The 24,940-nt window shown below is 30.7% G+C and overlaps 1 protein-coding gene across 6 annotated transcripts in view; it reads left to right on the plus strand.

Moving 5' to 3' along the window:
- The window catches only part of milt (trafficking kinesin-binding protein milt), a 370,892-nt gene that overhangs the window by 153,115 nt on the left and 192,837 nt on the right, over positions 1–24,940 (plus strand). The window contains exon 1 of one of the 6 annotated variants that reach the window (XM_075364622.1): positions 16,949–17,048. The exons of the other annotated variants lie outside the window; for them this stretch is intronic. The gene's annotated coding sequence lies outside the window, so the exon portion shown is untranslated. Of the gene's footprint in view, positions 1–16,948; positions 17,049–24,940 lie in introns of those variants that run through there. 6 annotated transcript variants of the gene reach the window in all.

The following is a 24,940-nucleotide window of genomic DNA, read 5'->3' on the forward strand; positions in this document are numbered from 1 at the left end:
TGATACTCAAATAAGATACTCTCATATAAGGAGAAGGGTAGGAAGCAGAAGGAGGCACAGTCAATCTACATATGAACTGTCTCCATGCGGGGTTTGAACAGTTTATACAAATCTTCCGGTTTATCTGAATTGATCCAGATCAGTCGGTCGTATGAGAATATACAAGAACTTCCTTATGACTGCTTTACACCAAATTTATATTAAATACTCATGTGTTTCAACATCTTATAATGTGTTAACAGATAGTGAATAATGTATTTTCAGAAGATTAGTCTTTACCCTGTTAAATAGTTTTACTGCAGTATTTGGTGACAGAGTAATCTAAATTGAGACTGGGGTCTTATGACTTCCAACTATTTAATAGTTATTACAAATAATACACTTATTGCCATTTTATTCCTTTCTTCCTATTGTAAGCTGTTAAACTGATCTCCGTGGTGGAGTGGTAGCGTCTTGGCCTTTTATCTGGAGGTTCCGGGTTCAAATCCTGGTGAGGCATGGCATTTTTCATGTGCTACAAAATCCCATTTCCATATCCCATGCAAAAGCTTCAAGCTTATTTGGTGATATCATCAAGCAACAAAAAAAAGAAAAAGTGCTTTGGTAGTGCGCTATAGTGCTTACTTCTATGCGTGCTTCTATTTCCGGCTTAATTAATCCTGGGGAATCATAATCTGATATATTAAACTCAAAACTTCAGTTTTTTTAATGATTGAACAAATACACACAGCTAATATCAATTTGATTGCATGTGTTTACTCTCGGCCACATTTCATTCATTTCTATCTTTAAAAGCATCATAAACAAATAAACAATAACTAATGCCAAAGCAAAGAAAAATCTTATTAAGCAGAATGCGCAAGAAAGCTAGCAAACAAAAGCAAAGCTACTCATTTTTAATTGCATAATTTTATGCGATGAAACATGGGTGCATTACTAATCATCACAGATTGAAACAGATCAGTACGACACAGCAAATAAAAAGGGATGCCGGTTCAGTCAAGATAAAAACACAATTTCTGCCTATAGAAAAATAAAAAACAATATTTACAAAAAACAAAAATAAAAAATTTTTCTTTGGGTCCTTTTTCTTTGTGGTTCTTCTTGCACTGTTTTGAGGCTATAAAGTATATGTTTATTAATGTCGATTTTCTCACAAAAAAAGGGAGAATAAATGCTGAATATTATAGTAAACTATTAGGCAAGGTTAAAGTAGCCTTTACTAGACATTGTTGCTGTAACTAAAAAATATTTAAAATTCACTTAAATTCATCGAAAGATATTTGAATATCCCTCTTACATTCGTGACTTAGTGATACTTGACTATCATTTGTTTACACTACTCGAGGAGGCATTGTAAAGTCAACAGTTTGAGGAGGCAAATTAACATATGCTTGGCTTTAAACATGCCTTTACTTTCTGTGATATGGGAATCAAAACCCTACCTACTTGTTGGTTGACACTGTTAATAGTTAACTGTTAATAGTTGTACCCAAAAATAATTATTCTTTGTATAAAAAATTGTAAATAAGGTTTGGCTGATCTTTGTATGTATCTCATACATCATTTGTGTTAGTGTAACATTAATAGTATCTTTTAATTTTGTACATTACTGATTTTTCTACTTTTCAGTGTTGTATCTATCTGTAACGTAACATTTTGAAAACTGATTTCTTTATCTGAAATCGCCATTCCTTTTTTACAGCCAATAAAGTACTAAATTGCTTTGTCCTATGAAAAATTAAATTAGATATTAGCGAGCTGTCTTGTTTTTTTGCACAAAAGTGTTTTTCTTAATAATCTGCTGTGGATGCTTTCATTACTTATTTGTAATTTTACCACCTAAAAAATGAAATTTTTCAATGGTTTATTTTATTTTCATAACTAAATTTATACCCTTTCCTCGTCTTTCGTTTCACATTTCATTAATGAATGTTTAACATCGCATCCGGTTGAAATTAAACTATTAGGTCAAGCAGTGGTTTTTGCTGATGATTAATAGATTAATAGCAATTATAATTTTTAATATAATCTTTGTAATCATACAGCTTTTTATTTTACATAAAATAAATACAAGAGTACATTTTAAATTAACATGTATTTATTTAGCGTTAGAAATACTATGATTAATTATTGTTACATAATAAAAGAAAATATTTTTTTCTTTTTTATTTTTTAAATAGTTTATATAATTTGTTCTCTTCAATTTGATATTACCTATTTTATGATGGTTATATTACCTTTTTTTTTTATTATTGTAGTGATTCAAGGAATTTTTTTGTGATTTTCAAGGTCAATACTTATACAGTTTCTATTTTTTGTTGTGAAAATTATCCATTACAAATTGGTTTTAAACTATATTGTTGGAATTTATCTTGTTGTATCTTCCTTTCTTTTGTAGCTGAATGATATTTCTTTTTTATAATTATTTAATGAGCATTCGATATATAAAAAAAAAAAGGTTAGATGCATCGATGCTTGTATTTTCCTCGTTTGATTAATGTAATTTTTCTATTTCATGAATCGTTATTATTTGTTTGGTATATAATGTCTATATTTCTTTTTATATATTCTACATCCTGGGAATTATACTTTGTTGCACTGTAATCAGCAACTATATTTTTATGGCAAATTTTTTGAGCTATCTGTTAAAATTTGTGCTTTCTTCTGCAATTTAAGAACATAAAGTATTTATGCAATTTTTTAATGTATTATTTTATTCTATTTTAATATTACTTTGAACTCTTTGTCATATATACTATTTTTATTTTATTTATTTATTTTTTTGTTTTTTATTCATGAAATCTTTTGAATGATTAAAGGTCAGTAGAATATTTTTTCCTAATATCTAACACAAAACATTCTCTTATGTGATGATATTCTCTGAGATTTTTTTTTTATTATTACTTCCCTTCACCTTTTACTTGTTTTTGATTCCTTATTAATTTGGCAGAGTTTTCTTTAAGTAAACTATATTACTCAGTGTTTCTTCTATATGAAGCATCCAAACATCTTTAGAGCTCTGTCTCTTGATTTTTACATTTTACATTTTATATTAACTATTATTGCTATTATAAGAGTGATTTTCCAGAATAAAAAATATTTTTTTTTCATTTAAGGGTCATGTGTATAAAGTACAAAATAAAAGAAAAAAAATAAATATAACCATCTTTATTATACTTTGGTACCTTTTCAATTAAACAAGTTTTGCACCAATTTTAATTTCATAGGATTTCCTTACAAACTATTTATTAGCACTGCTTGCTTTATGTTCGTATTATATTATTCCTTGCAAAAAAACTTTTTTTTAATGACACAATAGGAAGTCCCGATGTTTATATGTGGAAATAATGCGCATGAAATTTGTATCGTTTGAAAAATAGCCTATAATAGGATTCAGTCCTAGAATTTTCCACATAAAAAACGAAAGACTAAGTCCAACAGAGTGGTGTTTAATCTTTTACCTTAGAAAATGTGTTTAATTTTTTACTACATATTTTTCTTTGTTTCTACTGTTTTGGTAGCTCAAGAAATCTTTTTACTAAGCTTTTGAAATGAAAATTTCTATTGTTTGAGTATTAAAATTTAAAAAAATTCTTATTCTGTTTATTTTTTACTTTCTTGATTAATATTATTACTACCCAGTTTCCTTCCTTTTTTAAGCAGAAAGATTGTCATTTGATTGGAAAAAAATGCTGCGCCGTGATAAAATTTACTCAAGTAGTAAATTTTGCAAGCGGTGTTATAGAGACAAAAAAAAACAATAAATTGTTGTAAAGAACTACTTAAAATGGATAAAAACCGTAGTAAGATGGGTGAAAAAATTTTCTGTGTGCAGAATTGAGGTGAGAAATGGTTAAATTGAAAACAAACTAAAGTATTTTTACAGTAATGAATGTATATTCATATATTTTAAGTAATTAAGGCAAAAAAAGTAAACAGCTCGCGATTTAGTTGAGCATTAGCATAAAATAATAAAAAAAATAGTATTAGCTTTTAGAAATTTAAATAACTTTTCGATTTTGGCCAAATTACCTATCCGATTAAATATTTCCACTGGATCAAGTTTGAATTGTGGATAAATATCTCAAACAATCAATCATTTTAAAATGAAGTGTTCATGATAATGTAATTTTGTTATTGTAAACTTTGTTCGTTGTCTATAAAAAGTTTTTAGAATTTTCATATCAGAAGTTTGTCACGTAATCCATTGAAATCCTGTTTTTAGAATTTGATTCCAAAGATATACAGTGTGATTCAGGAGGGAAGGGAGATAATTTAGGAACTAATTCTTGAGATTGGGAAAAGGAACAAATTTCGTACAAACGTATGTCCGAAAAGCTTTGTTATCGAGTTACAACTAGCGAAAAATTTCGCCCAGTAATATGAGGTTATACTGAAACTTTTAAGGCGTTACAGAAGGAGTAAACTTGATGGTTTCTTATATTTTTGGTTTCATTCCAAGTTGTTTTTGAATAAAACAGGTCCCAGAACTGTAACTCTACTATATTTTAAGATATCCGATGTAAAACACAAAATTCGGTGTCGAAAAATAAGTCTTTTTAGGTTCGTAGTAAGTAGCTTTGTTAAATGACTAATAAATGCGGAAGATTTAACAAAACTTATAGAAAATTTCATTCTGAGAAACTTCATGTAAATACAGCCGATAAAAGGTAAATAAAAACTTTTAAAAATCGGTTACAGACGAAAAGTAGACAGAAAATCGTATTATTCCTACTGTACCTAAAAAACATTCTTTTTAAAGCATTTTTGTAAAACGTGCTTCGGTGTATCATTTTAGAATGGAGGGTCATTTCCAACGTGTTCGTTCTCTTTTGAACACCAAGTAAATCATCGTGTGATTCAGCGTAGTCCAGGCATAATTTTTGATAAGTAAATGTTTTATTCTGATCGATGAATAATAATTAAGTAGATCGTCAGAAATCTGTAGGTGTGCTGTTTCATGAATAAAAAAGAGAGGAATTGCTGCTGCATTTGGCGGGATGGATAAAGGGAAACCATGGTAAAACCTTGACCACAGCAGCATTAAAATACGCAGTTAAAAAGTATATACAATTAAAGCCAATTCGAATAATTAAAAATATAAAATACATGAACTTATGCTATATTAAATAAATGTGAAGATATTAAATAAATATCAATTCAGAAGACGTTTAATGAAAATTATTTAAGCCCATTTATTTGCTGGAAGTGCAGAAAGTTATTATTTTTATGTGGTTATTTAATTAATTTTTGTTAATTCATTTTATATTTAAAAAAAGGTAATAATTGTCATTGAAATCACGCGCTATTAAACCTAGTTGTCTAATGTAAACCTCTTTAACCTAAACGATGAAAATATTTATTATGTTCAAATTAAAATTGTAATCGGTTATCATTAGTATTACGTAAGAAATTGTATTGTAAAACAGATTTGAAGGAAAAAAATACATTCGTTATGAGAAATGAATAAAATAACTAGTGAAGATAATTATCTAGACTGTAGAAAAATAAATTGAAGAAGATTCGAGGACGCTACATTTTATTGTATATTTTGTTTATTGTATTTACCTGTCGACGCGTAACAACAAAAAAAAACTAAATAACCGTGATATTTTAAACAAATCTTTATACAGTTTATATGTCTTCATTTATGTTTCAGTTTAATTGAATTTCCGAATGAAATTATTTTTATTTAAACTGAAATTCATTCACAGATTATTTAAATGCGTTTTTTTATAATTCTATGCATTAAGTTTTAGGTTTTTTCGTAATATTTACGGATAAAAAAACTAAATTATAATAAAACCTTGTTTATTCGTCACCCTTTTATCTGACAAACCCGTTGATCATCACGGTTAAAGGAGTAAACTTTCTGCACGCGATCTATTGCCGGTTACCTGCCACCGAGTAATATTATTTGAGCGACTGTACGCTGGAACATTAACCTCCCTGAATTATTCGCACTTATGTTTTCCGATGAGTTTGACTCGATTCATAATTACATTAGAAGAAAGTTTATTTTATTTCTGATCATTTTCCTCTTAATCTTGCGATTTCATTTTAATATTGAAATTTTTCTTTAAAATACCGAAGAAAAACTAAATCCAAGTCCCTTTTTTGAACGGTCTTAAACCTGTATGTACTACGTACCGGTCTGAAACGTAGTAAATAGATTTAAAAATATGATGGCCTATTTATTAACTCCTTAATTAATAAAGTAACCTTTTGTTGTCGGACATTTTGAAACAGTTTGAGAAAATAAAGGGAAGTGTTTTTTTGACGAATTATTCGTTTATTCTCTCTTTTTGGGGGTTCTAAATCTATTTTTATACTACATTTGTCTCTTTATATATTTTGTGTTTTATTACGTCAAATTATTTACTAAATACTAGTTAACAGTTTTGTTTTTTTTTTTGTTTTTAAATAAATATAAATGTTTTATTACCTATTATGCTGCATTTTTTTTTTTAGTACGTATTATTCTTTAATCCATCTATTGCCATACTTAACGCAACCTTGGTCCCGACCCTTGATGTATAATAATAGAGGTTCCACTGAGATGTGTTACATTAGTAGACTATCAAGTATCCTACTTCTTCAGCAACAGTGATTGTTTTTTTTTTCGCAAATATGAGACGTGGTCTTGAAATTTTTGTAGCACGTTTACAAATTAAAAAAATAATGCGTGAATGTTTTCTAGAATGTAACATTATCTCCTCTAACCATAGTCTTGAAGTTATGTATGTTTCCTTAACCGAATGGATATAGACGTCCTTATATGAGATACTATGCGTTCTAGAAAGCCGCATGGCGATGAAAGGCTTACTAAAAAAATTAAAGCGATTTCATGTATCTTCATCGAGTCGTATATGTTGTAAGTCGGTATGTCAAGATCTTCTTCTTTTTCCTGTTTAGCCTCCGGTAACTACCGTTTAGATAATTCTTCAGAGGATGAATGAGGATGATATGTATGAGTGTAAATGAAGTGTTAGTCTTGTACATTCTCAGTTCGACCATTCCTGAGATGTGTGGTTAATTGAAACCCAACCACCAAAGAACACCGGTATCCACGATCTAGTATTCAAATCCACGTAAAAATATCAGGCTTTACTAGGACCTGAACGCTGTAACTTTCGACTTCCAAATCAGCTGATTTGGGAAGACGCGTTAACCACTAGACTAACCCGGTGGGTTGGTATGTCAAGATCTATATTAATAAAATAACACCATCATTATGTTCACCGTAACTACCGGCCGTATACTGAATATTATTACTTCCAGAGAAAGCAACTTTTATCGGTACTTCTTGTACCCGAAGTACTTTTAATCTGAAATGGTTCTAAGTAGGAACGGAACAGGTATGATATTAGAAGAAACTGATGTATCTTTTTCTGTTATGAAACTATGTCTCTACTCGTTAAGGGAGTTTAAATTAAACTAAAGTTTTATTTAAAAGAGTTGTGGATCCTTTTACCTACTTAAAGAAGGGGATTAGTGAATCTCGTAATATTTGATTTTTCAAGTACCGTTCTTCCGTAAAAAAATCATTTGTAACCTTAAGACTTAACATATTGGGATGAGCACGTCCAGTAAAGCGGATGTCTCCAAATATTAAATTCCTTCTATTTTGAAATATCTCGCTCACCAAGAGTGAACGGCTAGCGGTCTTTTCGTTACATGGCATAGTGAGTTATATAATAGGATCTTCTCCGGTAGGTGACATAATTGTTTTCTTTTAAATAAATTAAACTTTCTAAACATTGTGCCCTTGTAGTTTAAGAAGATTTAAGAGAAATCTTTATCGAGCTTTTAAATAAGAATTCTGTTTAGACTTTCTTTTATCGTGCTTCTACTGTTTAACTTTTCTTTTTCCGGTTTAGCCTCCGGTAAGTACCGTTTAGATAATACTTCAGAGGATGATATGTATGAGTGTGAATGAAGTGTAGTCTTGTACATTCTCAGTTCTATCATACCTGAGATGTGTGGTTAATTGAAATCCAACTACCAAAGAGCACCGGTATCCACGATCTAGTATTCAAGTCCGTGTAAAAATAGCTGGCTTTACTAGGACTTGAACGCTGGAACTCTCGACTTTCAAATCAGCTGATTTGGGAAGACGCGTTCACCACTAGACCAACCCGGTGGGTTTCTACTGTTTAACTGCAGTTTAACATAGTTACGCAAATTTTTTAGGTTATGTATCAAAATTTATTATGTATTCTTATGAAAAATTTATTATGCACCTTTTTGACTTAGATTGTAACTAAACTAATTAAATAATCTAAATTTATTGGTTTCAATTTGTATAAAGGAATTGGCATCGACGTGTTTGTGAGTTATTTCCTTTAGCTTTATATCACCTTTAAACGGTTAAATTACTGAAACTACTACTGTAAATATTCAGTGTGTTGCTGTTTATAAAATTACTAATTAATTAATACTTGTTTATTAAATCAAGTAAATACAAAGTAATTATATATTGTTATCCTAAATTGTGTGTTAAAAATTAAAGTTAAAAGTCTGTGCTACAGTCAGATCAAATTAAGTATATATACATACTGTTTATAGAATACATTAGCAAATATTAAAATTAATAAACTGTATAAACAAAAGCAGTTACGTAGATTCAAATAATTCTGTATACCAGGAATATTCATGTAAATTGTAGTTGAAATTTTATCTTTATAACACATTATTTTGAGATGGGTCCCACCGCCCCAACTCACTTGTACAACTTGCCACACCAAACTGATTTTTTTTTTAAATTTGTGCAAGATTATATAATATGTGGAATAACAATCTTCTAAGACGCTTCTGTTCTGTTGTTTTCGTAAAACCTACGAGGTCTGTAAATAAAGTAATGAGACTAGTTTTTTTTGTGGCAGCCAAAGTGGCAACACTGTAAAGTTACTAGTAAACATTATGGTTATATGAACAGCATATTTATATTAGGTATTAATATTTTTAGTCTGTTGTTGCCACGTAGACGTAAACAAACTTTTCGTGAAACGAGTTTTTGTGCGATACAAAAATGCGTGATACTAATTATGAGCAACGTTTTGCATTCAAGTTTTGGGTTAAACTCGGTGAGAATGCTACTGAAACTCTTTCAAAATTGAAAAGGGCATATGGAGATGATGCTCTGTCACGAGCCCAAGGTTCTAGGTGGTTTAAAGCATTTTCAGATGGCCGGGAATCAGTTGCGGATGATCCACGTTCTGGAAGACCGTTAACGTCAAAAAGTGACAACAATGTTGACAAATCAGAAACTTGATACGGTACGACCGGCGATTAACTGTCAGAATGATTGCAGAAAAATGGAATTTGAATAGTACCACAGTCCATCAAATTTTGACAAACGAAATGAAAATGAAAAAAGTTTGTTCAAAATTGGTCCCAAAAAACCTCGCTGTTGTCCAGAAAAACAACAGGATGGAAGTGTGCCGCGATCTTCTAGGGCGAATTGAAACTGATCCTGATTTTCTAAAAAATGTTATTACTGGTGATGAATCTTGGGTATTATAGTACGACCCAGAAATAAAACCCCAGACCAAGGAGTGGCTCACTTCAAACTCACCACGTCCCAAAAAAGCAAAAATGAGTAAATCAAAAATTAAAACCATGCAAATTTGTTTCTTCGATAGGAATGGCATTGTCCATAAGGAGTTTTTGCCTACAGGACAGACTGTAAATCAATATACCAAAAATTCTTGAAAGACTGCGGAAAAGAGTTGCCTGCGTGAGACCAGCCATCAAAGACAACTGGATGCTGCATCATGACAATGCACCTTATCACACTGCACTCTCAATAAATGAGTATTTGGAAAAAACATTCCTGTAGTTCCTGAACTAGCTTATTCACCTGACTTGAGTCCCCGCGACTTTTTCCTGTTCCCGACTTTGAAAAAACACCTCAAAAGACACCATTTTGGAACAGTAGTAAACATTAAAAAAATGTAACCGACCATTTGAAGGATATTCCGGTTTCTGAGTTCCAACACTGCTATGAAGAGTGGGAAAACCGTTTGAAGCGTTGCGTAGCTTCCCAAGGGAACTATTTCGAAGGTGGTAGAGTCTATGTATAATTGGATGTAAATAAAATGTTTTTCTGAACCAGTCTCATTACTTTATTTACAGACCTCGTATGTCGCTCCGCGTTTTTGTTTACGATAACTGCATATTTTACCGTGTGTTAGAAAATGAATATGGGGGTTTTATAGCTGTCTAGTATTTGTCATGTTTCACGTACATTGGTTATTATACATAAAATGAAAGAGCAGCTCAAACAGTTTTATCTGTGCGCAAGCTCATAAATTGTTTCCTGTATCTTCCGTTTGAAAGCGCTAGTAGCAAAGATGTCTAAACCCCCCCCCCCCATATTAAGATACTTAATCGTGCCATATTCAGTGACGAATCAACATTTTATATTAATGGAAAAGGAAACATCATAATGTGCATATCTGGAGATCAGAATATCCTCACGAAATATTACAATGTGAACGAAACTCACCAAAATTGAAAGTTTATTGTGCCGTATCCCGACTGCAGGTTTTATGGGCCGTTCTTTTCCGCGAAAGCAAGTCTGTCTGGAACGAACTATCTTGATGCGCTACAACTATGGCTCTTTCCTCAACTGCAACACGAACCGCAGAACTTTATTTGACAATAAGATGGTGCGCCTTCTCACGGGCATAACCCTGTATGTGGTCGGTTGAATGAAATTCTCCTCCGACTGCTGGATCGGTCGCCAGGGACCAGATGACAGGGCTTGTTTTCTATGGCATCCACGTTCGCACGATCTGACCCCGTGCAATTTTTTTTCTCTGGAGGGTTTATAAAGGATGTATGTGCATTACCGTTACCGGTTGACCTACTCGACTTGAGACACAGGATTTATAACCGGCTGTCGCATCAGTTGCTTCAGACTTGCTGATTAAAGTACGGGATGAAATCGCCTGTCGGCTGAATGTGTACCGTATGACGAATGGCGCTCACATTTAACACTTATAGGAAAAACTGTTTGAGTTGCTCTTTCATTTCGTGTTTAATTTATCTATGTAAGCGAAACTTAATAAATATTACTTCTTTAAAACCCCGATATTCATTTTGAAACACACGCTATAGTGACACTTCGCTGTCTGTTGTCTAATAATAATAATCGATTCGTATTTAGTGAACCATGAAGAAACTTCATGTGTTTACGCGGTTTATTTATGAAGAATTAAATTTATGCAGGAGTGACTGTAAAAAGATGTGGCTTCCTTAATTGTAAAATCATTTACGGAATAAATGGCTTAATGATCGGATAAATTTATGAGTATTTGTTTTTATCCAGAACTATGATTTCCATCAATCTTTTTCTTTTAATATAAAGAATTAAGGAGGGAAAAAATTACTAAAATGTTTTGACAATGAAGTGAATATACGTGTCTGTTTGAGGGATGGGTGGGAAACCAGATCTAAAGAGATAACGTGCTTACCTTGGTCTCTCATCGGCCGAATTCTTTTATCTTATATTCAAGGAGTATTATTGATAAAGATTCCTATAATTTTACTGGTCGGCTGTAGTTTGTAAACATATATATTAAAAAATAAGAAAAAACTGCAAGTTCTTCTAATTTTTCGGCTTGCCTATATTTATTATTATTCTTTTTTTAAGTAACCCTTTAAATCTGACCCGATTTATTTATTTCGTTTTCATTAATGCTACATCAAACATGAAAATATAATGTTGCCCGCATATACCGACCAAAAATCATGCGACTTGTACTATTTTGCCGAGTCAGATAATAAATTGATTCAAAAACTAAAAAAAAAACTATACTTTATTCAATCGAATCAATAATATATCAAATAAATGAGCGAACATCGATAAAATTATTATAATAACATTAAAAAAGTCCAACAAAATAAAAGGCGTTAAGATCACTTCAATTTTTATTTATATATATTTTCATGTTTTTGTATTTTAAATAATTAATATGGACTTTAATCGCGTGTATTTTTATTTTATAATTAATCAGGTATTCTTTTGATTTTGCTCTGATCGAGAATTTATCTACCTACCCACTCTTGCATGATTTATATAGTGTATCGTTAGATAACGATCGACATGAAAAATTAATTTATTTTACTGTATGACGGTAGGGGCTAGTAATTAAAGCGTATCCGTCAGTAGATTCTAGTAGAAAAATCAATGATTTCAATAGCAACATAGGAGCAGATATTTTTAAAGAGTCCTTCAAGATTATAGAAAATACTCTTTTAAAGAGCATATCTGATCTGTATTAAAATGGAAATTATTAAAAAGCAAAATTATTATTAGATTTCTTTTTATGTTTTTGGTTATTGAAGAAGTTTTAGAGGAATTAGCGTATAATTTTTATTTAAATTTTATAACGGGCATGTACCGTATTTAAACGCGTTAGTCTCGCAGCATTTTTCATGATTTCCTATTCAAAATTACAGGTGCGGGTCTTAAACCCGCACCATATCATTATAATGATCTAATGAACGAACGATGTATTTATATTTTATTAAATACAATGTTTTTCTTTTTTTTTGTCTTCAGTCATTTGACTGGTTTGATGCAGCTCTCCAAGATTCCCTATCTAGTGCTAGTCGTTTCATTTCAGTATACCCTCTACATCCTACATCCCTAACAATTTGTTTTACATATTCCAAACGTGGCCTGCCTACACAATTTTTCCCTTCTACCTGTCCTTCCAATATTAAAGCGACTATTCCAGGATGCCTTAGTATGTGGCCTATAAGTCTGTCTCTTCTTTTATCTATATCTATATTAACCTGAGACTGTACAAGACTATACACTTCATTTGTCACTTTATCCACCCATCTGATTTTTAACATTCTCCTATAGCACCGCATTTCAAAAGCTTCTAATCTTTTCTTCTCAGTTACTCCAATCGTCCAAGTTTCACTTCCATATAAAGCGACACTCCAAACATATACTTTCAAAAATATTTTCCTGACATTTAAATTAATTTTTGATGTAAACAAATTATATTTCTTACTGAATGCTCGTTTCGCTTGTGCTATTCGGCATTTTATATCGCTCCTGCTTCGTCTATCTTTAGTAATTCTACTTCCCAAATAACAAAATTCTTCTACCTCCACAATCTTTTCTCCTTCTATTTTACATTCAGTGGTCCATCTTGGTTATTTCTACTACATTTCATTACTTTTGCTTTGTTCTTGTTTATTTTCATGCGATAGTTCTTGCGTAGGACTTCATCTATGCCGTTCATTGTTTCTTCTAAATCCTTTTTACTCTCGGCTAGAATTACTATATCATCAGCAAATCGTAGCATTTATCTTTTCACTTTGTACTTTTACTCCGAATCTAAATTGTTCTTTAACATCATTAATTGCTAGTTCCATGTAAAGATTAAAAAGTAACGGAGATAGGGAACATCCTTGTCGGACTCCCTTTCTTATGTTCTTCAATTGTTACTGTTGCTGTTTGGTTCCTGTACATGTTAGCAATTGTTCTTCTATCTCTGTATGTGAACCCTAATTTTTTTAAAATGCTGAACATTTTATTCCTGTCTACGTTATTGAATGCCTTTTCTAGGTCTATAAACGCCAAGTATGTTGGTTTGTTTTTCTTTAATCTTCCTTCTACTATTAATCTGAGGCCTAAAATTGCTTCCCTTGTCCCTATACTTTTTCTGAAACAAAATTGGTCTTCTCCTAACACTTCCTCCATCTCTTCTCAATTCTTCTGTATAGAATTCTAGTTAAGATTTTTGATGCATGACTAGTTAAACTAATTGTTCTGTATTCTTCACATTTATCTGCCCCTGCTTTCTTTGATATCATTACTATAACACTTTTTTTGAAGTCTGACGGAAATTCCTCTTTTTCATAAATATTACACACCAGTTAAATAAATACAATGTAATATTTAAAAATAATTTATTTTAAATTTAGACTCGCAAAATTGGAATAAACAATCTTTAAACTAGCACGGATTTATTTCGTTAATTAATTAAAAGTAATTAGCGTATTTTTTCATCAGAAAATCATAATCGGCAATGAAAAAATCATCCATATTATCGTCGTTCGACGTCATCGAATTCAGTACGTGAAAAATCTTTATTCTCACAGAGTTCAAATTCTTCTCTTTCCTGGAACTCAAATTTTCTTAAAATGTCTCTTCCGTCGACACAAATCGCTTTTCCATTTTAAAAAACATCGATTCACAAATAGAAAAAACTCAGGAACAAAAAACAAAACAAAAAAAATATTCGCAAATCATTATTTTACAAGCCGGTGTCGTACACGACTGCGATTATGAAAGGTTATACGAAAAAAAGGTACAACACGTAAACGAAGATGAATTTTATTATAATATCGGCCTCTGCCATTAGAGGAAAAGTACAAGGAAAGATGTTGAAGCTTATTATGATGTATGACAATAGATGGCAGTTGGGTTGAGAAAATATGGAAAGAAAACATGTCTGATACGAATCCACCTTGTACTTTAAGGTTTAATACTGTTATGTCTATTATTAGTTTTTTATTCTGTAACAAAATACGTAGAATGAAAGGTATTAAAAGAAATTTTTTTTCTTTCACTTTAACCCTAAAAGTAGCCTTATGCGGTGGTGGAGCGTAATGGATAAATACGGTATTTACCTGCACATGATATCATTTGTTAGTTTTATATAGATCTTAAAAGCGCTATCTTTTCGTTTCTCAAATTTGTCGAGGAAGGGAAGGGATAAATTTGATGTGTAAATTTATTTTGAAAATTCTCTTTATAAAAACATATATTTAATAATGTTTTATTTTCTTAAGCTTTTTACATTATTTAGGCTTGTATTATATTTTAATTTATATTATCGTAAAAATTAATATTTTCTAAAGCAAGACTAGTTTATCGATGATTTATAGTGGACGAGTATTGGAGACAAAATAAGCCTAAAACTGTTTCAAAGTAAGAGTTAAATAAACAAACTTTCTCCGTTATCATCGACACACAAATATTTATTATTTTTATTGTTGTATAATTAAAGAAACTATTACGTTATTGTATTTTTGTCAATTATTCGATCGTGGAAATAAAGCTTATAAATATTTTAATTTGTATGGAATTCGAAAACGCAATCTTATCGGCTCTAATATTGGATTGAGAGGCGCGGGAAACTTTGGACGATTGTTATTTTGAATTGAGTATTCAATCTGGTAATTCGATAAGATTGATTCTTCGTATTTATTGAGCGATTAATACAAACATCGGGCTACAAAAAAGCATGTAAAGCCTTAGAATCGTTAGTTTAATGATTTTAATAAACGTTTAACAAATCAAAACGTAATTATAATAATATTACGTCAATTGAAAAAAAAAAAAAAAAAAAATACTGTTATAGGAAAAAAAGGTTTTTTGTTGTTTTTTTTTTTTGGTTCAATTAAAAGCAGCTGGAGATAATAATATATTTAAGTATTTTTTCTCTTTAAAAAAAAACTGTAATTAAGTTTTCAGTGAACAACGTCTGCCAAATAGTTCGCATAATTTGTGACCGTTTAACTGATCACGAGTAATTGTTTTATATCAATAATTTATTTTACAGTGGAAAATTCTAATTTAAAAATAAACAGTCGATGGAAAAAATACGTCAAATTACTTTTAATAGAATTATGTTTTGCTTTTTATTTTTATTAACTTTTTATCCGTTAAGGTGTGCTTATTTTTCTTTCGCTAGAAAAGAGTTATAACCGAAGTTTATAAATTACAAATAAGTTAAAAAATTATTTATTTCTTTGTCTACCCTATTTTTTTTTTTGTAACGATTTAGATTTTGAAAAAAGATTGCATGCACAGATCTTGAGTTAAAAGAAAATATCATACGCTGTTCACGGGAGTATAGCATACAAATATTATGTTGGCATTAAAAGCATCACTGTTTTAGGCGGTTCAGTGAAACGAGCGAATCAACGTGTCCATCGAATTCCTGATTGTTAAAATAGTTGCCTAATCGGTTAGTTATTCGTTGTACTATACTATTCCGTCGGGTCGACAAGTTGGCAGTTTTAAAAAGAAAAGCTATTACTATCCTACTGTTCGTTAACTCGATCGTAATTTGTAGAAAGCTATTTTTCTTGCCTTGCATGAAAGACACATACGAAGCCATCCGATCCGATATATCTGTATAAGATGCTACACGATCGTGCTGTAAAGCGATGACGGATAACTTGAGGCGTACCTCTGGTTGTAAGATCGTTTTAAATTTTACGGCTGGATGCTCTTTTTGACGACGGCCACTAAACCCGTAGTAAACGGTATTATAAAAGGTCACGTTTTTTTTTTTTATAAGCCGATGTTAATCGGCTTCTGAGTCGTATTTATTCCCGTAAGACCGTTAATTGTTAGCGGATAACTTAATTAAATCTGATTTTAACCGCGTTAAAATTTTCTACGGCTGAACAAAGATGACGGTCGTAGTGTAATATGATATATACACTGTTAAATTTACTGCGGGTATAATTTGTGGAAAACTTTGTGAACATTCCGATCCCGTTTAATACCCGAGAGCGTTGTAAATAGCCGGTCCGTGTTATTTGCAGCTTCTAGCGAGTGCATCGATGAAGTTAATTCTAACGACCGACAGCGCTGTGAACGTATTTATTATCTTTTTTTGTGTTTACCCTCGTGCGAAAGCATCAACATTATTTAGTGAAAGCATAGTTTACTTACAAAGCAACCCTCTCGGTTCTATCAATAATTTTGATACGGTGGCGGTAGCTTCAGACAGTAATGTAATATGTGGCCAAGGTTGTCCCATACTATATCCCTACTTCTGTGTCTCCTCCCCACCCTTCTCTTACATCGATTGCCCCTCCCTTTTTAACTCTCTCTTTCTCAATTTCTCTCTCTCCCTCCCCACGTTCCTAACCGACATGACCTCTGATCAGCTATGTACTTCAGTCTGGCGCGAGCACCGGTTGTGTTTTTACTTATATTTACTGATATCGTATCTGCCGTTGCGTCGAGAGGTTAGGTTTACCCGAATCGCCATATGGTGTGTTTGTTTATCAGTGTTTTATTCAGTACCATTCTCTTTCGGTTATATTTTGTTGTAGAATAGATTATTAAAATTAATTATATTTTATCTGCTTTCATAATTCAATATTCTATTTATTTTCTAGTTACATTTTTAACTTTTTCTATTATATAGCGTCATTATTTTCTAAATATATAGTGTAAAACGTTTATTTAACAAAGTAGACGATAAATCTTTTTGTTTATAATTAATTACGTGCACGATTGATTTATAATTTTAATCGATTACATCGTGTAAAATATATTTTCACAAAACTTTTCTGATCTTTACGTTTAAATAGTTTCTAGTCGTTTTCGGAATGTCATTTATATAATGAAGAAAAATAATCATTGCATGTTAAATTATAATTGACGATTCTATTTTTAATAGATGCTGTAATAGAAAAAAGTTTCTCATCGTAGTTTAGAATTAATCATATGCAAGTAAAAAGTTTTATTAATTGTGTTTTTCATTAAGAAATTTGAACTGTGTGATAGTTGTTTGTATACATTTATAAAATGGAAAACGGTTAATTACTAATATTAAACAAACCAGAAATTTAAATAAAATAATGTAAATTTAATAAACATTAATTTTATCGAGCCTGGATTTGATATTAGTTCGGTCCGGTTGAATTTTTCGTTTTCAGTCGTATTATATATTTATATAATTCTATAAAAGAATTATATAATCTGTTTAATTCTTTTCTCATAATTGACGATAAATTATTTTCTTTTGTTATATTCGCACGATGAGACTTCATTGATTTTGGTATGATAAATCTTAGTTTAATCAGAATTATTTAAAAATAATCATGTAAAACACACGTTTTGTTGTTCCAGTTAATTAATTTTTTGTTCAATAATTATGAAAAAGAAAATGTGTATTTTACTTGAATTTAAACGATTTTATTGCCGTATTATTTATTTATTGTTTTCTGTTACTGTTGTTTGGAATCCCATTCTTTATCTTATGATAAAAATTTGATAAACGTAGAAACATTTATTTTCTGTTACGCTTCCTTGTGGAACTGTTGTAATTATCCTTAGAATATTAACGTAAAATGTTAGAACGCTTATTTAAAGAAAATATCGTCGATGACGCACGGTTGTGTCGGAAGATATGTGCAGAAGTCTGACGGCCATGGAAGAATGGTTTTACGAACCCGACCTTCAGCCGAAGCGGTTTGTTTACATTCGCTCCAAACATAAACGAGTCATTATTTGAATTCATCAAGAATTCTTGGCCCTTGTTAATATTTCTTATATTCAAACACCAGATTAAAATCATTAGGGGGGAATTTAAGGTCAGTTAAAGTAATATCAATAATTGATGTTTTTAGAATTTGTACGAATAATTAATTAAAACTAGTAAAACGGAAATTTAATTTGATGTAATTAGATTGTCAATTAAAAATATTTCAATAAGTAGTAACTCTACACATTACAAATAATAGTAACCTTTTTTAAGGTGGTCTAACCGTAATTAAGGTTTAGGAAACGTCCTACGTGTTTATTTTTGTTTATACCGTTTAAAAAATTACAAAAATTTTGTCAGGTGTTGTTATCAAGTAACCGTTCTTGTTTTATGATGCAAAACTAGATGATTAAATCATTTTAATTTAAAATAATAGGGACCTGAAGACAATTGATTATTCTTTTAAATAAATATAATACTCCCTATTATAAAAATGTTGATTTAGTTATTTTTCGACGATACTAAGCCGGTTATTGTTGCGATGTTTACACAACGGTTTAAATAGTAGTGATAAGACGTTCGCAACTCGAAATAACATGCGGATGTTACGTTCTGTACCTGTTGTGGTCCGCCATTATATCCTTTGATGTATTTTAAAATTGTTGTAACGTAAATAAGTTAAATTTCCTAAAAATCTTTGAATGACGTTTTATATTGATGGAAAATCACTTAAAAACATTACGAGTTAAGCCGCCTTATTATTTATTTTTAAATTTATTATTTAATATCTATTTCTCAAATATTGTACATTTAATTAATTATAATAGATCAATTCTATTGACAGTGGATTAAATAGCGATCGATTAATTGTCGATAGTAAATAGATAAAATTTTAGAAAGCGATTAAGAAAAAGTGTTGCAGTTTCATTTGAATGATTAATATCAAAATTATTTGCGAGGTATTATTTTATCGATAATATTGTTAATTTTAATACCGATAGATTTACTCTACAGCCTTCATTTCTTCTACGAAGGTTGCAATTAAAAGTAACATCGAGTTTTCTAAATGTTAAAATGATAGTTCCTATATTTTTCTGTAGTTTTAACCTTGATTATTTAGTAATTTTTTTATTCGATTCTTTAGACATATTTTCATACGAAATCGGTTTATAGTCGGTTATAGTCTGTATGGTAATTTATTGTTTGCAGTTAATGCGCTTTGTTGACATTCATTATTTAAAATAAATGATGTTATATGTTCCTGTGTATTGTTACCGGTCAAACTTTGACAAATAACTTATATCTTCTTTTTTTACCGGCTTTGCTCTCGTGCAAACGTTCTATTTGTTCTTGATTCTTCTTTCTCATCTTGAATTCTTTAGATGTTTAGGATCCACGCCGAGTATAGTAGGACCTGTCGGGCCATTCTTTTATTATCTTCCTGTGGGGGACATCCTTCCTGGTAATGAGGAAGTAGCATAAAGGCTGTGCTGTTGAATCGGGTGACGCAAAGTTACCTCCTAAATTTTAAGGACCCAAAAATCCTTCCTATATTATAAGTACGATTCAAGTAATGCATCTTCCTGAACGAACGTATCGATTTTATTTAAAGAAATTTCAGTCGTATTTTGCTGCTAACATAAATAATTTAGTGTTTAGGTGTACGTGAAGCCTGACCGTGTGCCTATAAAAATTAAAAAAAATTGAACAAGCGACGAATTATACAGAAATATTGTCCTTTTCTGATATTGATTTCTTTTATCCAAACACATTCTCCAGATACTTTTATCGCAATTTTTCGTGAACCTAAGTCGTAACAGTCGACCGTAGAATACATTATTACTTATCGTAGAAAGTTCAATTGATGCACAGTCGGGGAATATTGCGGACCGGTGACTGGCTTCTTGCTACCTATGATGACTTTTCGGGGGCCCTATCCCCTCCATTATACTATTAGCAATGCCAACATTGCTTCAGGAACACCAGGTACAATTACTTTGCATCTATGTGTTTACGTTTTTTAAACTTTGACGAATAGTATAAACTTTTAAACTAAAGTTGTTTATTGTTTTTACAGTACGTATTTATGTATGTATTTTATAAAAGTGACATCTTTGCTTTTAAAGTTATTTCATGAATCTGTATTTTTTCTTGTTTACTCTCCGGGAATCGCCACTGGGTATTACCTCAGAGGATGATATGTATGAGTGTAAATGAAGTGTAGTCTTGTACAGTCTCAGATCGACCATTTCTGAGATATGTGGTTAATTTAAACCCGACCACCAAAGAACTCTGATATCCACGATCAAGTATTCAAATCCGTATAAAAGTAACTGCCTTTACTAGGATTTCAACGTTGGAACTCTCGACGTCGAAATCAGCTGATTTGAAAAAAATTTTGTTAAAGTCATCGTTATATTTAAAAATTATTTTATTAGTAATCAATCGAAATTATCTTACCGATAATATTGATTTATTATTTTATCTGTTGACCTATTGCAGACATTCTACAGTTTTCTTATAAAAATCATAGATTTTGGAATTCCGAATTCTTTTTTTAATCGATCATTTTAGCACTAGTAGACTTATACTTGTGCGAGGTTTAGTGTACTAAATACCAAGTAATAAAAATTCTGCACGTTTGAGAAAACATTTCAGGTCATCAGTTCAACTTGTGTTGCTGAATTGTTGAATTTGTTTTATTTTAAATTAAGTTAGGTTTTGTCGTTATTCGATGACAAATCATTCAAAATTACTTACTTCTTCCTTTAAATTTAAACTGTCGATCGTGAAAATAAAAGTAATGTAAGAAGTCAGATTTGACGTGCTGAATTGTTGATTTTTTTTTTTCCTTTAATGTATCCTTTCTTTTTCTGTTTAGTTTCTGGAAGGACCGTAAGGTATTACAGAGGATGATATGTATGAATGCAAATGAAGTGTAGTCTTGTGCAGTCTCAGGTCGACCATTTCTGAGATGTGTGCGCAGTTGAAACCCAACCACCAAAGAACACCGGAATCCGCAATATAGTATTTTAATCCGTATAAAATTCTTTTGCCTTTACTAGGATTTGAAGAACCTTACAATTCTCGACTTTGAAATCAGCTGATTTGCGATGACTCGTCATCTAGTGGTGTGACTAGACCAATATCCGGCGGGTTTGTTTAATACACCTAGTTTTCTTACGATGGAGAATACATTATGAAACTTTATTTCTGAATTTCTTATTAACAGTAATTTTTAAAATTTGTAATAATAAGCACTTGTATACCTTTCAATTTGAAAGGTGTATTCCTCTCTGAAGATCAGGGTATTTTTACTCGGACGATAGCAGTAAGTACTGTTCAGCTATTTTATGTTGACGGCTTTAATATATCTACAATAAAAAAATCTGATGGGACACCACATAACTTCCTTGTACGGGTATTAAATTACATACATAAACACATTTTTAAAAGGACATGAAATTATATTTCTTTAATAACTTCTTTTTTTCATACATATATTTTTTTTATTGTTATTATTGAAAAATTATTTATTGTAAAACTCTTTATAATCGCAATTTAGTCATTATTAATAAATCAATTTACTTAAAGTGAAAAAAAAGAAAATGAAGTTTATTCGAACCTATGTGCTTTCCCCTTGTAAGATCCAAATATTTCATTAATTAAAATTTGATTTGGTTATAACTCTGGAGCCAATGCAAATAAGTACCACTTATAATATACCGTTGAAAAGCTCTCAATGATGGCTTGTTTCTACAGTTAAGAAAAAGTCCAAAATCCAATTTTTTGGGAAAGGGGAAGTGCACAAGTAGATGTTACAACAGTCTTAAATCCAAAATTTCAACATCCTACGGCAAATAGTTTTTGAATTATACGAGATACAGACGTCACGCCGAAATTAGTCAAAATGGATATTTCCGTTGAAATCTGAAAAACGAAATTTTTCGCCATCGGAATACTTCCTCTACTTCGTACAAGGAAATAAAAACGTTACCTTCATTTATAGGTTATCAAATTAGGTCCAGCTCAGGCCTAATAAGGAAAGCCTTTTCCCTATCAAGAATCGTGTGACGTGTATAAGTATCGAACTGTACTCATACAGTTGTATAACTCTCGGGGTTCTTGAAGCACAGCTATAAGTAGGACTGATAAACATATATAAATAATAAGATTTTTTAGACTTAGATCTACAAATGTCAATAAATAGAAATGAGAATATTTTGGCTGGAAAGTTAAAAACCTAACTCGGGGAAATTTAATTGGTACAAACTAAATTACAGGATTCAGATTCGGCTGTAGCTAAAAATTCGGATAAACGCAAATAACTAAATTTATATTTTAGCTTTTATTGAAGAATTTGAATCGCTGTGAAAAGTTATATACTTTCAAATTTTACCTTGGGCTATCTTCAATGCTATTGATAATTATTCTCGATGAGGAAACCGTACAAGAGTCTAACTTTGCTATTACAGTATTGTATTGTAATCTGCCGTGATAATTTCGTTACTATCTTCTTTTTACAACATTTGTATTGCTAACTTTAAAAATCCTTAATGCGTTTTCTTCATAGATAATTCTTATTTGCTTTTTAAATAGCTGCGGTATTCTGTGTCTGGTCGGATTAAATTGGAAATTTATTTCTTGCGTCTGTTTCGTTAACAGTCATGTAATTTACAATTTCGCATTCCAGTGATTGATAAAACGTTTTTATAAAAAAAAGGTTCATGTATTTTCTAAATTATTCAATTTTTTATTTTGAACGCATTAACGATTTTACCACAGTCCTTAACTTATGATCAAATGATGATTTTTGCATAAAATTTCATTTTAAGTATGCGAATTGATACTGGATTTTTTATGTTATTAGATTTTTATTACACCCCGAGATATTTTCATTACATACCAAGCCGGTCTATTGGTTTTTTCTTCTAAATTTTCATTTTACATCCCTCGTACCTAAACTGAAACTGCCTCTTTCATTTTCCTAAGAGTATTTTACGTTTATTATATTATTAATTAAAAGTAACTGAATGATTTTTTTCGCATTATATTTAACGACTGGAAAAATAGTTCTTTGAAGTTCAACGCTACAGTGTCTGTAGTCATTTGAGCCGTGCAGTCTATTTTCCATCGTCCGTAATACCGATATATTATAGCGGTAATTAATCGATGTTCTAAGATTAATCGCTTGGCTTGGTGATGACAAATCGACTAGAGCAATTTATTTTTTATATACAATATTCAATACCGTTTTAGGAATCATCGAAAAAACTTTCGGGTACAGTAAGAACCCGCTTCGTTGATATACGTTATTGATAATGTAATAAAACGTGAAATAATATTCAATAATAATATTTAACTGATTAAAAAGGAAAAAGGAAAGACTAAAAAGATGAAGGTGCAGGTTTTTTTGAGATTGTAAGATATGTTCCGAGTCAAATTACCTTATTTACATCACATTATCTTCCTTTTGTACGAGATAAAATATTAAAACATTGAGATGAAATGCGATTTTATCTGTTAAAAAATTTATTTTTCTCCCAATAAAAAAAAGTTGTGATAGTTTTAGATTTAGATCTGTACATTTAAGTGAATTTCTGATTTATTAACTCGAGTAAATGTATATTGGAATAACCTGATATCTTTTTTTACCGATGATCTTATAGTTTATAGAATTTGGCGGGGAAAAACCAAATAATAATTTTCAACTATCATTGATGATCATAACTTAAAATATGAAATATTTAATATTCTATGTAGAAAGAGCTCTTCAACTGATTTTTAATTTATTTTTAAAGTTAAAATGAAGAAAAGGAGATAGTAAAGAAAACTGTTATCGTAAGGGAACGTTCAGTTATTAAGTAATCGTCGTGAGGGGGAAGTGGAATGGCGCTCCAGTTTTTTCAAACCGAGAAGCTACCGGAATGTTATTAACAAATGATAGGAAAGACGATTAAAGACGGACAAAAGCGTAGGGTATCGTCGATAAATATTTCAAACATATCCGAGCAATATAAATTTTTACATCGTATGTGGAACGTTCTAAAAACATTTCGGATACGTATCACAAACTATTAGTTACTGTACGAAAACGATTTAAGAACGTAGTAGTATTACGGAGGCTGTTTAGCAAAATAAAATCCCATTAATAATTTCAGTATCTTATTTAATGACTAAAAGTTTTGAATATTAGCTATACATTTTGCCCGATTTTAGATACCAGGTCTGTACGACGAGTATTGCATTTTTAAACGCATAACGGAGTGTTTTTCATTTCGGTCAAAATTTAAATTCCAAAACTGTTGATTGTTAGATTAAATATAACATTTTTTTTTTAATTTCAGAAACGAATCTTAATCGGGCAACGGAATACGGTTACAGCGCACATGTTTGTTGTGGTAAAATTACTACATAATTTAATTTTGTGTGTGTAAAACATACATATTCGCTTAAATTAATAAATCTGCTTAACGCATGTTGTAGCAACTATTACATGTAACAGTAATGACGTGGTTAACCCGACTAATGTTCATTACAAGTTATTTTTTTTATTATATCATAAAATAAAAAGTAATAATTAAAAGTAGATATCTTACGTAAGAAACAGTTCTGTTCTTGTATTTCCTTACAAGGAGGTTGTAGTAGATTAAAATCACAAAGAAATACTCGAC

The sequence above is a fragment of the Lycorma delicatula genome, chromosome 4 (genome assembly GCF_047948215.1).
Source record: "Lycorma delicatula isolate Av1 chromosome 4, ASM4794821v1, whole genome shotgun sequence".
Lineage (NCBI taxonomy): Eukaryota > Metazoa > Arthropoda > Insecta > Hemiptera > Fulgoridae > Lycorma > Lycorma delicatula.